This window comes from Pteronotus mesoamericanus, unplaced genomic scaffold (genome assembly GCF_021234165.1).
Source record: "Pteronotus mesoamericanus isolate MK-2021 breed Mesoamerican mustached bat unplaced genomic scaffold, CSHL_Meso_final contig_40, whole genome shotgun sequence".
Lineage (NCBI taxonomy): Eukaryota > Metazoa > Chordata > Mammalia > Chiroptera > Mormoopidae > Pteronotus > Pteronotus mesoamericanus.
In genome coordinates, this window is record NW_026555150.1 from 7,547,363 (window position 1) to 7,561,816 (window position 14,454).

Sequence of the window (14,454 nt, forward strand, 5' to 3'; positions counted from 1 at the left end):
AGTTCTGTGACTCCTTTGGCCAGGGATCTACTATTTCTGCGAACAGCGTTGTATTTGTGGGCCATCTGGCTCCCACGCGTTCCCTTCTGCCTCTTTGAGGGTTCGCCCTGCCTATGCAAAATGGAGACTATGGAATGGGGAGGAAGTCGGGACTCCAGGACTCCCGGTTCTGCCTCCCATTCTTTCCCCAACACCACCATCTCCAGTCTCTCCTCAAGGCTCTCTATGCAGTTGTGTGACCCTTTTGGCCAGGGATCCCCTCTTTCTTCCAGCTTGTCTGTACTGAGCCCTCCAGCTCACATGCTCACAAGCTGTGTGCAGAGAGCACAAAAGGCAGGTTAATTGATTCACTTATTCCTGAGCAATATGGTAGCTGCACAGTGGGAGGTGAGTTATCACCGGGGTTCCACTGGCCACCATCTCAGTTCTCTTTACAAAGTTTTCCTCACCAGTCTTTTCCCAGGCACCAGCCAACTCTGCTGCCACCTCTACTCAGAGATCAAGGAGGGCGGCTGCCACTGCAAATTTTTGTGTTGGTGCTTCAAATGTCTCTTTGCATCCCCAGCTGCCTGTCTCTGGCAGAGAGCCCCACCCCCAAGCTTTTCGGACTTCCGCCTTGTCTGTGTGTTTTCCTGGTTTCAGCTGTTGTAGACTAGGGTTCCCTGTTTATGATTCAGACCCTGTTCTTCTCAGGAGGGGCTAACTGGTTGTTTCAATGTCCCTGTGGTGCTGGTGCCCATGGGTGGCCAGCCCCCCCTCTCGAACCTCCACTACACTTCTCACCCATTGGGATGTGTGAGAGTTGATTCCACTGTCTGTCCACGGCTCAAGGCTCCTCTCCCTCTATCGTTCCATTGTTTTCCAGGTGACTTCTCCACCACTTAGTCCCAATTCCAGTTTGGTCTTGGGACGAGGTCCGCGTGACTCCCATTCACTCCTCCTCCATCTTCTCAGGTATTACTATATAGTCTTAAATGTTTAATATAGTCCTATTGTCAATATATCACTTGAAAACTTCTGGGTTTGAATATTTTACTTCAGGGTAAGAAAAATATTATTTTGTATTATCTCCTAAAACTCCTTAGATTCTACATATTGATTTTTCACTCACTTGAATATTTCTTGTATAATGTGTGAAATAGGGCTCTATATTTGTGTTATTTCAAGTAATAGTGGTCCATTCACCTCATTTGTTGAATAAGCCCTATTTCACCTATCGATTTGAAATATCAACTTAATCATATATTACATTGTTAGATATAGATATATAGATATATCTATATTTAACATATATATATGTTTGCTTCTAAAATGCTCATTATATTTCATTGACCTACTTGATTATTTCTGTGCTGTTGTCATAATTTAATTGCTGATAGTTTAGAGTGGTTTTCAATTTTTTAAATATTTTATAATTTGACATCTAAAAATGTAAAATCAGTCTGTTTGAAAGAAAGAAAGAAAGAAAGAAAGAAAGAAAGAAAGAAAGAAAGAAAGAAAGAAGGAAAGAAAGAAAGACCTTTTACGACAACATGTATGGAACTGGAGAATATTATGCTAAATGAAATAAGCCAGTTGGTGAAAGACAAATACCATATGATCTCACCTATAAGTGGAACCTATTCAACAAAATAAACTAATGAAAAAAATAAACCATAGGCATGGAAACATGGAGCAGACTGAAAGTGACCAGAGGGAATGAGGAAGGAGGGAAGCGGTGGAAAGAAGAAGAAGGGACTAGACAAAGAACATATATGAATGACCCATGGACATGGACAACAGAGTGCGAATTGACTGTGGGAGCAGGGGGCAGGGAGGATGTGTGGAGGTGGGTAAAAGTGGAATAATTGAAGCAACTGTAATAGAATAAGCATGATTTTAAAATTAAAGAAATTAAATAAAATTAAATGTAATAAAAGAAGGAACACTTAGCATGAAATCTTCCCTCTCATACAAGTTTGTAAGTGCACAATATAGTATTGTTAACTATAGGCACTATGTTGTGTAGAAGATCTTTATAACATATTTAGCTTGTAATGATGTGAGTTTATATCCATTGAACAACTTTCCATTTGTACTGTGTAGAAGATTTTAATAATCAAATCACAAATAAGGACAGCAAGCAAGCAAAAAAAAAAACAGAAAAATATAAACAGACAAAAAACAATAAAAAACACAACAGCTATTTTTTTATAACAAAATTACTTCAAATATAAATAGATTAATTATCTAAAGTGGCTAAATGGATAAAGAAGGAAGATCTAACCAAAATAAAAGATGTCTACAAGAGTCTCAGTTTAGCTTTAAAGATACACATAGATAAAAATTAAAAGAAAAAACATATTCCATGTAAATGGTGACCAAAATAAAGCAGAGGATATACATACATATATGAAAACATAGAGTATAAGTCAAAAATTGTCACAAGACAAAGAAAATCATTATATAATGATGAAGTATCAATTCATTAGGAATATAAAACAATTATAATTATACATGCACATGACTTCAGAGCACCTAATTACATTAAGTAATTATGGGTATCATGAAAAGTGAAGGGTGAAATAGATAGCAAAACAATAATAGTAGGATATTTCATTATTCCACTATCAACAGTGGGTACAATATCCAGACAGAAAATCCGTAGGCAGATGGTGAACCTGAACAAGACTATAGAACAAATGGCCCTAAAAACACATATAAAATATTTCATTCAACAATAGCAAAATACACATCCTTGTCAAGCACAAATGGAACATTCTTCAGGATAGATCATATGTTATGCCACGAAACAAGTCTTAACAAATTTAAGATTTAAATTACATAAAATATCTTTACTCACTACAAGAGTATAAACTAGAAAGCAGCAAGAAAAATGAAAAATTTAAAAATATGTTGAAATTAACAAGGCTATAGATTGTAAATGCACCCTCAAAATCATAATTTGAAACCTAATAGCCAATATGATGTTATTTGGAGTTGTAGCCTTTGGGAAGTGATTAGGTCATGAGAGGGGAGCCCTCATGAATAAAATAATGGGACCCTGGAAAGCTCCCTTGCCCATTCTTCCATGTGAGGTTACAATGGAAAGACAGCCATCAGATTCAGTGTCTGGTGGGGAACTGGTTACTCATGAGGCACCAGGCACTGAATCTGCTGGTGCCTTTTCTTGGATTTCCTAGCCTACAGAACTGTGAGAAATAAACATTTGTCCTTTGTAAACAGTTTCAGCTATGGTATTTTTTGTTATAGCAACATTAACATACTAAGATGAATGTATCCCTGACCACCAATTCATCAGGGAAGTAATCAAAAAGGAGATTCGAAAATTCTTGAGACGACTGAAGGTGAAAACACAACATACCAAAGTAGATTCAGCAAAAAGAGTGTTAAAAGGGAGGCTTATGTGTACATTAAGAAAGAAGTCAAGGAAAATATAAGCAGGAACATTTTAGGTGTCTCATGTAGCAATATTTTTGCCGATATATGTCCTAAGGCAAGGGAGATAAAGGAAAAATAAACAAATGGGACTATATCAAATTAAAATAAAAAAAAAAACAAAAACTTCTGCAATGCTAAAGAAACCATCACCAAAATGAAAAGGTAACCAACTGTATGGGAAAACATATTTGTTAACGATACCTTGGACAAGGGTTTGATCTCCAAAATATATAAAGATCTCATCCAACTCAACACCAAGAAGACAAACAATCCTATCAAAAAATGGGCAATGGACCTGAATAGACACTTCTCCAAGGAGGACACACAGAGGTCCCATAGACATATGAAAGAATGCTCCACATCACTAGCCATCAGAATGATGAAAGTTAAAACCACAATGAGATATCTCATACCTATCAGAATGGCCAAAATAAACAAATCAACAAACAGCAACTGCTGGCGAGGGTGCAGAGAAAAGGGAACCATAGTGCACTGTTGGTGGGAATGCAGACTTGTGGACCCACTGTGGAAAACAGTATGGAATTTCCTCAAAAAACTAAAAATGAAACTTCTTTTGACCCAGAGATTCCACTGCTGGGAATATACCCTATGAATCCTAAATCACCTATTCAAAATAACTTGTACACCCCCATGTTCATTACAGCACTGTTTACAATAGCCAAGTGCTAGAAACAGCTTAGGTGCCCATCAGTAAATGAGTGGATCAAAAAACTGTGGTACATTTACACAGTGGAATACTATGGAGCAGAAAGAAAGAAAGAACTACTTCACTTTGCAGCAGCATGGATGGACCTGGAGAGCATTATGCTAAGTAATATGAGCCAGGCAGTGAAAGAGAAGTACCATATGATCTCACCTATAAGTGGAACCTAATCAACAAAACAAACAAATGAGCAAAATAGAACAAGAGACTTGGAAATAAAGAACAAATTGACAGTGACCAGAGGGGAGGGGGATAAAGGGGAAAAGAAGGGGAAGGGGCAAGCCAAGGAACATTAATAGAGGACTCATGGGCATCGAAAATGGGCAGGGATTGACTGTGGGTGTTAGGGGGATGGGGCAGGGGAAAACAATGGGGAAAAATGTGGGACAACTGTAACTGAAGAACACTAAAAAACTATAAAAGAAAAAACTGTGGTACATTTATACAATGGGATACAATGCAGTAGAAAGAAAAAAGGAACTCCTATGTGACAACATGGATAGATCTGAAGAGCATTATCATAAGTGAAATAAACCAGACAGTGAAAGACAAATGCCATATGATCTCACCTATAAGTGGAACCTAATCAAAAGAAAATAACCAGAGACATGGAAATAAAGAACAAACTGACAGTAACCTGAGGGGAGGCTGGAAGTGGATAGTGGAGGAAAGGAGGGTACAAAGGGGAAGGGACTAATTAACAAACATGTATGAATGACCCATGGACATGAACAACAGCGTGGGAATTGACTGTGGGAGCAGGGAGTGGGATGGGTGGAGGAGAGCAAAGGGGGAAAAAGTGGGGCAAGTATAATAGAATAACAATAAAAATGATAAAATATAGAAAGAATATTGATCTCAAATAACTTTACACTGCAAAGAACTATAAAAATAAGAACAAATTAAATGTAGACTTAGCAAATAATAAAAAATTCAAGCAGATGTAAATGATATAAAAATATAAAAAAACAGAAAAGGCAAGTCAAGGATCTGGAGTTGGGAATGAAAAGAATGGCATGTTTCATTCTCAGTGATTCTCCTTCTGTAGATCATGAGCATTTAACGCAGGGAGTAGCCTCACATATTCTTGGCTTACTTCTCCTTGTATGGAACCACTACTATATGAGCCAGGACAAGGGCAGTGGGATCCCAGCATTCTCAGTGATTCTGTACCATAGTTGAACCTCTGTGCCACTGAATAGGCTGAGGAAAAAAAAGGTAACTTACAACCCTCACTTCAATCTACTTGCTACAGCATTAGCAACAGGTAGCTGAGGGCAGAATAAGAAAGCTCTACCTCTATGGAAGATAGTCTCCCACTGGAAACTCTAAGAGCAGAGACCCCTGTTCTTGGCTGAAGAAACCTGAAGTTTCTCTCTCACTGAGTTAAGAAGGAAGATGAAAGGACTAGGTCTCATTTCAAATACCACAAACTCTCCTTGTTATTACCAAATTTCAGTAGATTTTCTCAGATAAATGTTTCCTTATTCATTGCATGTCCTCAGGATAATTTCCTAGTAATTAAATGTTTTGTTTTAAAACATTGTTCTTAAATTTTCTTGAAGAATGTCTGAAGTGTTCCTTATTCTGTCATGCTGTAAGTTCTTCAAACAATCAAATCATGCAAGATGGTATAAACTAGCTACATTATATCATTACCTGTAAATATGTTCTTCATTCCTTTGTTTAGTAATATGCTTCTTTTTTACTTTTGGCCCTGTGTATTCTTCAATTTTACTGCAATTTGTGTAGGTATAAATATTAAAATTATTTTTCTGCTGGATATTCATTTAGATTTTTTTTACTTGTTAATTGATATCTTTCATCAATTCTGGAAGGTTCCTAGTTAATTTTTCCTCTATAGTGCTCTTTCCATTTTATTTCTCCTCTATATTATTCATGTTAACTCTATTTGATCTATTTCAATCCTTAGTCTGTTACAGAGCAGCCTTTGGAAATACTGCTTTCTATATAACTTCACTTTTCAGATCACTAATGTTCAGTGTAGAAATGTAAACTTACAATTAACACATCAGTCCTATATCTAATATTATTTTATTTATAACATAAATAATTACATTTATCATTTCTAGAAGTTGCGTCTTTCCTTTCTAAAACTGCTTCATTGTTTTCACTGGCCACTTTTTTGTTCATTGCACTTTTATTTTATTTTTTTTGTGATATAACAATAAGTGTATATTTAGTCATCAAGTTTCCTTGCCAGAGCTCCTAAAACCCTTGTAATTTCCTAAATAAGAGCTAAAGGAACATCTTTTGTTATAATATTTGGGTTTCTTTTTTTTTAATTTATTTACTTTTCAAATACATTTGTCTCCTTTAAATACTGACAAATTACTTAAGGATGTTATACTTTTAAATTTTTTATTTACCAATTTTAGAGGGAGAGCAAGGGGGAGAGAGTTGGGGAAAAGAAAGAGGGAGAAGGACAGGAGGAGAGTGAGAGAGCAAGAGAACAAGAGAGACAGAAAAAGAGAGAGAAAGAGAGAGAGAGAGAGAGAGAGAGAGAGAGAGAGAGAGATTTGTTGTTCCACTTATTTATGCATTCATTGGTTGATTCTTTTGTGTGCCTTACTGGGTGATCGAATCCACAGCCTAGGCATATCAGGATGAGGCTCTAACAAATGGAGCCTCCTGGCCAGGTCAAGATATTATACTTTTATATCATACTGTTATGTACAACTGCAAATATTAAAGTGTTTTTAGGTTTAATACTAGATTTTTTTGTTTTTTGACACTAGTTGACACATACAGTGAGTGGAATAAAAAAAGCCTATCCTGAGAGATATATCCTACACTTATAAATTTAAGAACAGAAATCAATGCATATATATGGCTTATAAATTACAGAGCTAAATTTTAGTTTAACGTAGTCCTAGCTTTATAGTATCAAGAGAAAAGCAAATTCTCTCTAGTAGAATTAATCTAATACAGACCTCAGAAAATTTTGTCAGGTGAAGGACCTAGAACATTATTTTATAATAAAAATATCAATAGAATATAAGACTCATCTGTGATTTATGAACTATATGTGTTCATTGATTTCTGCTCTTAAATTCGTAAGTGTAGAATATATTTCTCAGGGTAGGCTTTTTCTGTTTAATTCACTGTATGTGTCTCTTTGTTCAAGTCCTAGCTTTAAGTGTGACATTCAAATGCTATGTCTTACACGTTATTTATAATGCATCGTTGTTTATGATGCTGGCAGTGGGTTTGTCATGTGTGGCCTTTATCATGTTTAGGTATGTTCCTGTAATTCCCACTTTGCTGAGAGTTTTGGTCATAAATCAGTGCTGGATTTTATCAAATGCTTTTTCCGCATCTATTGATATGATCATGTGGTTTTTATCCTTCATCTTATTTCTGTGGTGAATCACATTTATTGATTTGTGAATGTTGTATCCAATTTGCATGCCTGGAATAAATTCGACTTGATCATAATGTACGAATTTTTTATGTATTGTTATATTCAGATTGATAGTATTTTGTTGAGGATATTAACATCTATGTTCATTAAGGGTATGGGCTTATAGTTTTTGTTTTCTTGTAGTGCCTTTATCTGGTTTTGGAATTAGGATAATGCTGGCTTCATAAAGTGAGCTTGGGAGGCTTTCCCCTTCTTGAATTTTTCAGAATAGTTTGAGAAGGAGAGGTGTTCACTACAAGATGGGGAACAAGACAAGGATGTCTGCTTTCACCTCTCTTATTCAACATAGTATGGGAAGTCCTAGCCATAGCAATCAGATGAGAAGAAGAAATAAAAGGCATCCAAATTGGAAAGGAAGAAGTAAAACTCTATTTACAGTTGACTTGATACTGGACATAGAGAACCCTAAATATTTCACCAAGAAACTAGTAGAACTGATCAATAAATTCAATAAAAATAGAAAATCCAAAATTAATATCCAGAAATTAATTGCATTTTTATATGCCAATAATGAACTATCAGGAAGAGAAATTAAGAAAACAACACCATTAACAATTGCTTCAAAAAATAATCTACCTAGGAATAAATGTAACCAAGGATGTAAAAGACTTGTACTTAGAAAACTATAGAACACTGATGAAAAAAATTAAGAAAGATAGAAATAAATGGAAGAACATACAGTGTTCATGGATAGGAAGAATTAACACCATCAAAATGTCCATGCTACCTAAAGCAATCTATAGATTCAATGCAATTCATATCAATATACTGACGACATATTTCTCAGAACTAGAACAAATATTTCAAAAGTTTGTATGGGACCACTACAGGCCCTGTATAGCAAAAGCAATCCTGAGAAAGAAAAACAAAGATGGAGGAATCACAATATCTAATACCAAAATATAGTATAAGGCCATAGTAGTCAAAACAGTATGGACTCGAATAAAAAGACACATAGATCAATGGAATAGAATATAAAACCCAGAAATAAACCCACACCTTTATAGCCAATTAATATTCGACAGAGGAAACGAGCACATACTTGGGCTAAATATAGCTTATTCAGTAAATGGTGCTGGGGAAATTGGACAGATGTGTACTAGACCACAATCTTATGCCACACGCAAGAATAAATTCAAAATGGATTAAAGACTTAAATGTTAGACCAAAACCCATAAAAATCCTAGAAGAAAACATAGGCAGTAAAATCTAAGACATCACTCATAGCAATGTTTTATCTGATATATTTCCTCAAGCAAAGGAAACAGGAGAAAAAAATAAACAAATTGGATTACATCAAACTAAAAAGTTTTTGCACAGCAAAGGAAACCATCAACAAAATAAAAAGACAATCCACTAAATGAGAGACCATATTTGCTGATACATCAGATAAGGGGTTAATATCCAAAATTCATAAAGAACTTTATAAAACTAAACACCAAAAATACCAAACAATCCAATTGAAAAAAGGGCAAAGGGCCCTGAATGATGTGGCTTGATGGACTGAGTGCTGGCTTGCAAGCCAAAAGATCACAGGTTTGATTCCCAGTCAAGGCACATGCCTGGGTTGTAGGCTGGGTCCCCATTTGGGGTGTGAAAGAGGCAACTGATTGATATTACTATTGCACATCAATGTTTCTCTCTTCTTTTCCCTCCCTTCCCCTCTTCCTAAAAATAAATAAATAAAAACTTTTAAAAAATGGGCAAAGTACCTGAATAGACACTTCTCCAAAGAAACATATATATGGTCAATAGATATATGAAAAAAATGCTCAATGTCACTAATCATCAGAGAAATACATACAAAAAACACAATGAGATATCACCTCACACCTGTCAGAATGGCTGGCACCAATAAACCAACAAACAGCAAATGCTGACATGAATATGGAGAATGGAGAGCCCTATTGCACTGTTGGTGGGAATGAAGATTGGTGCAGCTGCTGTGGAAAGCTGTATGGAGATACTTAAAATATTAAAAATAGAACAGCCTTTTGACCCAGAGATCCCACTTCTGGGAATGTATCCAAAGAAACACAAACCACTAATTTGAAGAACATTAACACCCCTATTTTTTTTGCATTATTTACAATTGCTGACACATGGAAGTAGCCCAAGTTTCTATCAGTAGATGAGTGGATAAAACATCTATGGGTCGTTTACATAATGAAATGTTACTCAGCTATGAAATAGAAGAAAGTTTTACGCTTTGTAACAGAATGGATGGACCTGGATAACATTATGCTAAGTGAAATTAGCCAGTCAGAAAAAAAAACAAATACCATATAATTTCACTCATATGTGGAATATAATGAACAAACTGAACTAACAGACAAAATCAAGACAGACTCAAAGAGCAGGTTGACAACTCTGGGGCTAGAAGATGGAGAGATGTAGCAAAAGAGAAAGCAATTCATAGACATAGACAACAATGTGGTGATTTCAAGGTGGAGGGGGATATGAGCAGGATCAATGGTAATGAAAAAATACAATACATCTTTTAAAATGCTATCTTACCCTATTTGTGTCTCTTATTCTCCTCTTGTTTCTGCATATGTTACCAAAGATGCAGGCCAGCAACTACAGCAAATTTCACTGGACAAACATCAGGTATATCACCATTTACCATTCTGGATTAAGCTTTATTTTTACAGGCTTTTAAAGTTCCTTCCTCCGAGCCTTGCATAAAGACATATTAATGCATTATGTTTGGAATTTAAGTTCTACAGATATTTAAACATTATTTATTATTTTTTAAATTTTCTTTATTTTTTCAAATACATTTGTCTCTGCCTTCCCCCCACCACCTTCCCCTGCCCCCTCCTCCTCCCTCCCTCAATCATTCCCTTTGGTTTTGTCCATGAGACCTTGCTACATGTTCACCAACCCTCCCATTCCCTTTCTTTTCCCCACCCCCCCCCATACCTCTTGTCTCTGTTCGTTTCTTTTCCTTTCAGTATTGCTGGTCTTATTTTCTTTGCACCCTTGTATTTATTTAATATTGCCCTTTTCTCCTTTCAAATTGGCAAAAGCCCACACTTAATATAAAGGAGATTTTATCATTGTCATCATAATTAATTGAAAGCCAGTTACATGCTAATATATAATTATGCATCTGAATTCAAGGAACACACTTCGTACTGCCCTCAATATCTCCATCTATTTCCATAAGCCTTTCAGTGTTCAGTATCTAACCAGTATTGTATTGTATTTTTATTTTTCTCACTCTAAATATGAAAGAAGCTTACAGATATAATAATTGGACATTATATCATTAAATAGCTATTTTTTTAAGATTTTATTTATTTATATTTAGAGAGGGGAAGGAAGGGAGAAAGAGAGGGAGAGAAACATCAGTGAGTGGTTGCATCTTGTGTGCCCCCTACTGAGGACTAGGCCTACAACCCAGGCATGTGCGCTGCCCTGGGAATCAAACTGGCTACTCTTTGGTTCACAGGCTGGCGCTCAATCCACTGAGCCACATCAGCCAAGGCTAAATAGGTATTCAAAGAGTATTTTTGCACTTTTTAAATTTCAGATAAAATAATTTTGTAGGATTTCCCCCATGTTCTGGATGCCATAAAACTGTATTTATTTAATTTGTTTTAATAGAAGCCAACGTCTATGCAAGGAAAGAAAGGACATTGTCTCTGACTGACATAACACTTTCCAATATCCTCATCAAATTATCAGTTACATGGGAATTCCCTGAGGGAATATTAGGTATAAATTGCCAGGGCCATTATTCAAGAAAATGGCTGACTCTCAGCCAGAATAACACAGTTTGTGGTATTTTAGCTTGCCTTGTTCTTAGTCTCCCCTCCAGAAATCCATACTTATTTTAAAAACCAATAGGCCACAATCACAGTTAAAACAAGAATCCTGGCAGCACATGAATTTGGAGATATTTTAAAACCTCACCTTTAAAAACTATGATTATTTGATTTGTCTGGTGATTTCCTGGAAGACTCAACTCACAAAATTGTCTTTCCCTTACCTGATGCATAGTTTCCCAATGGGAATAGCTTTTCCCCTAAAGACATTGTTACAGAAACTCCCTCCTCTCGCACTGTGGGCATTATTACTCTGGGTTCTTTTTGCCTTCTCCCAATACGAACTGTAGCTCTCAATGCCAGAGTTTAGTAAAAAGGAAAGGAACTATTTATTCAAAAGTTACACAGGCTCATAATAATGGTGGAATACTACCATTAAATCCCAAAATCCCTTTAAAACACACACAAACACACACAAACATTCCAGCCTACCCTTGCCAAACCAGGCCAGTCAGGAGTACCATATCTCAGTAAAGGAAAATAGAAGTCGGTAGCTCTGCTAGGCTCCCGTTCTTAATCCAAAACCACATGGCACTTCCTCAGGGAAGATTGGTGGGAATCCTTCTGCGTTCTCTCAAACTGCATGGTCAAGACCTAGCACTCTGCTGCCTGGTCAAAAGAGTTCTCCTTCCCCAGCTGCATGGTCAAGAACCACAGCATGGCTGCTGCACCTGGGCTTAAATCCCAGTGCAGGTCTTCCTCTATAACCCCATTTTCTTTTTTTAAAGATTTTATTTATTAATTTTCAGAGAGGGCAAAGCAGGGAGAAAGAGAGGGAGAGAAACAGTAATGTGTGGTTGCCTCTTGAGCGCCTCCTACTGGGGACCTGGCCTGCAACCTAGGCATGTGCCCTGACTGCAAATCAAACCGGTGACCCTTTGATTCACAGGCCGGTGTTCAATCCACTGAGCCCCACCAGCCAGGGCATATAACGCCATTTTTGATTCCTCCCTCACTGGGTTACACCTGCCAGTAGCCCGGTTTCTTGTGTCTTTCTTGGCTGCCATCGTTAGTCTAGGCAAGCATGGCCCCGTGACATAGGAGCCGGCTCCATGCCAATCTCATAGGTGTAGGACGCCCCACCAGCCGCATCATATCACAGGTTAGAGTCATGCCCATCTCCTGGACTGCAAGCAGGCACAACTTTAGTGTATTAAAATACTGGCCAAGTTCTTCAGATATGCAAAGTAGCTCTCAATGGCCCTGCTCCACTTCCCTCATCCCGCAAGGGATAGCTGTGAGGGTTTTCTCCATTTTGGCGGACCCCCCAGCTCAGCACGCTGTTACAGAATTACTGAAAAAATCAGAGGGAATTAGACATTCCAGCTCTCTGAGATAATAGGTAACAGCTGAAGCAAAGAGTAGCCTAAACAAAAAGTTTATAAGGAAAATATGAGAATCAAATGTCCATAGTGCATTCTGAGAAGTCTTATCATATTCCTAGGGATATAAAAGTTCATGCATATGTATGGTGCTCTGTACATGCACAGAGCACAGTGTTATGCTCAGAAAATATATGAGAGGGCCTTAAGCTCCCACATTTAGCTAACTTTGAGATTTTGCAAAGACAGAAACGGAGTTTTAGGATGACTTGGAAACTGCTTAGCTGAATATTGAAGTTGTGCCCTCAACATACAAAGCCCTTCATCAAGGACTTGAAGAATTATTAGTTCCAATCATATAAAGGTATCATTTAACAATAATTTTCTGACTGCTAAGTTAGCTGAGTAGAGAGCTCAGTGGCCACACATGACAAATATGCATACTTTACAAAAAAAATTATGAAAATTACTAAAAACCAGAAACACAACAACAACAACAAAAAACAACAACAACAAAAAGAGCAACAACAGCAACGACAAAAAAAAAAAAAAAAACACCTTAAGGGGAAGAAAGACTCTGATTTATAGAGCTGTTACATTATGTTTCTGAGTAATCCAAAAAGTTACAGCCTACATTTAAAAAAATTGAGTCATACACAGAAGCTATATTCAGTGATTTAACCAAGTAAATTTCCTTTAAAAAATATTTATTGTTTACACTATTACAGATAACCACATTTCCTGACCCACTTTTTCTGCCTCCACCTAGCTCCCGCCCACCTTCCCTCTGCCATCAACCACTCTATTGTCTGTGTCCATGAGTTATGTATATATGATCTTTGGCTAAGGTCTTCACCTTTCATCCATTCCTCCCTTCCCCTCTCCTCTGAGAAATGTCAGTTTTTTTCATGTGTCCATGCCTCTGTTTCTGTTTTGTCAGCTTATTTTGTTCATTAAATTTCACACACAAGTACGATAATATGGTGTTTGTTTTTCTCTGACTGGCTTATTTCACGTAGCATAATAATCTCCAGGTCCATCTATGCTGTTGAAACAGGTAAGATTTCCCTCTTTTAAAAAAAAAAATTTTATCTATTTATTTTTAGAGAGAGGGGAAGGCAGTGAGAAAGAGAGGAAGAGAAATATCAAGGTGTGGTTGCTTCTCACACACCACATACCGTGGACCTGGCTTGCAACCCAGGAACCTGACTGGAATTGACCAAGCAACCCTTTGGTTTGCAGTAGCTTAATTTAGTCTGAGTTTGAAGACCTGAGAATCAATTCTTCCAACTCAATATTAAAGAGAAATGGACAAAGAGTGTAAAGGAATATTTTCCTAAAGAAGATATACATATGACCAATAAGTACATTAAAAATTGCTCAACATAATTATCCATTATGGAAATGCAAGTAAAACACAATGAGATACTGGTTCACACCTACTAAGATGGATATTATTAAAATACAGATAATAAAAATATTGTCGAGGATGTGGAAAATTTCTGGCAGAAATGTAAGTAATTCTGTCACTTTGGGAAAAAATATGGAAGTTCCTCAAAACATTACACAGAAATTCCATGACCTAGAAATTCCATTCCTAGCTATATACCCAAGAGAAATTAAAACATAAAACCACAGAAACTTACATATGAATGTCCATTGCAACATTATTTATAATAGCCTAAATGG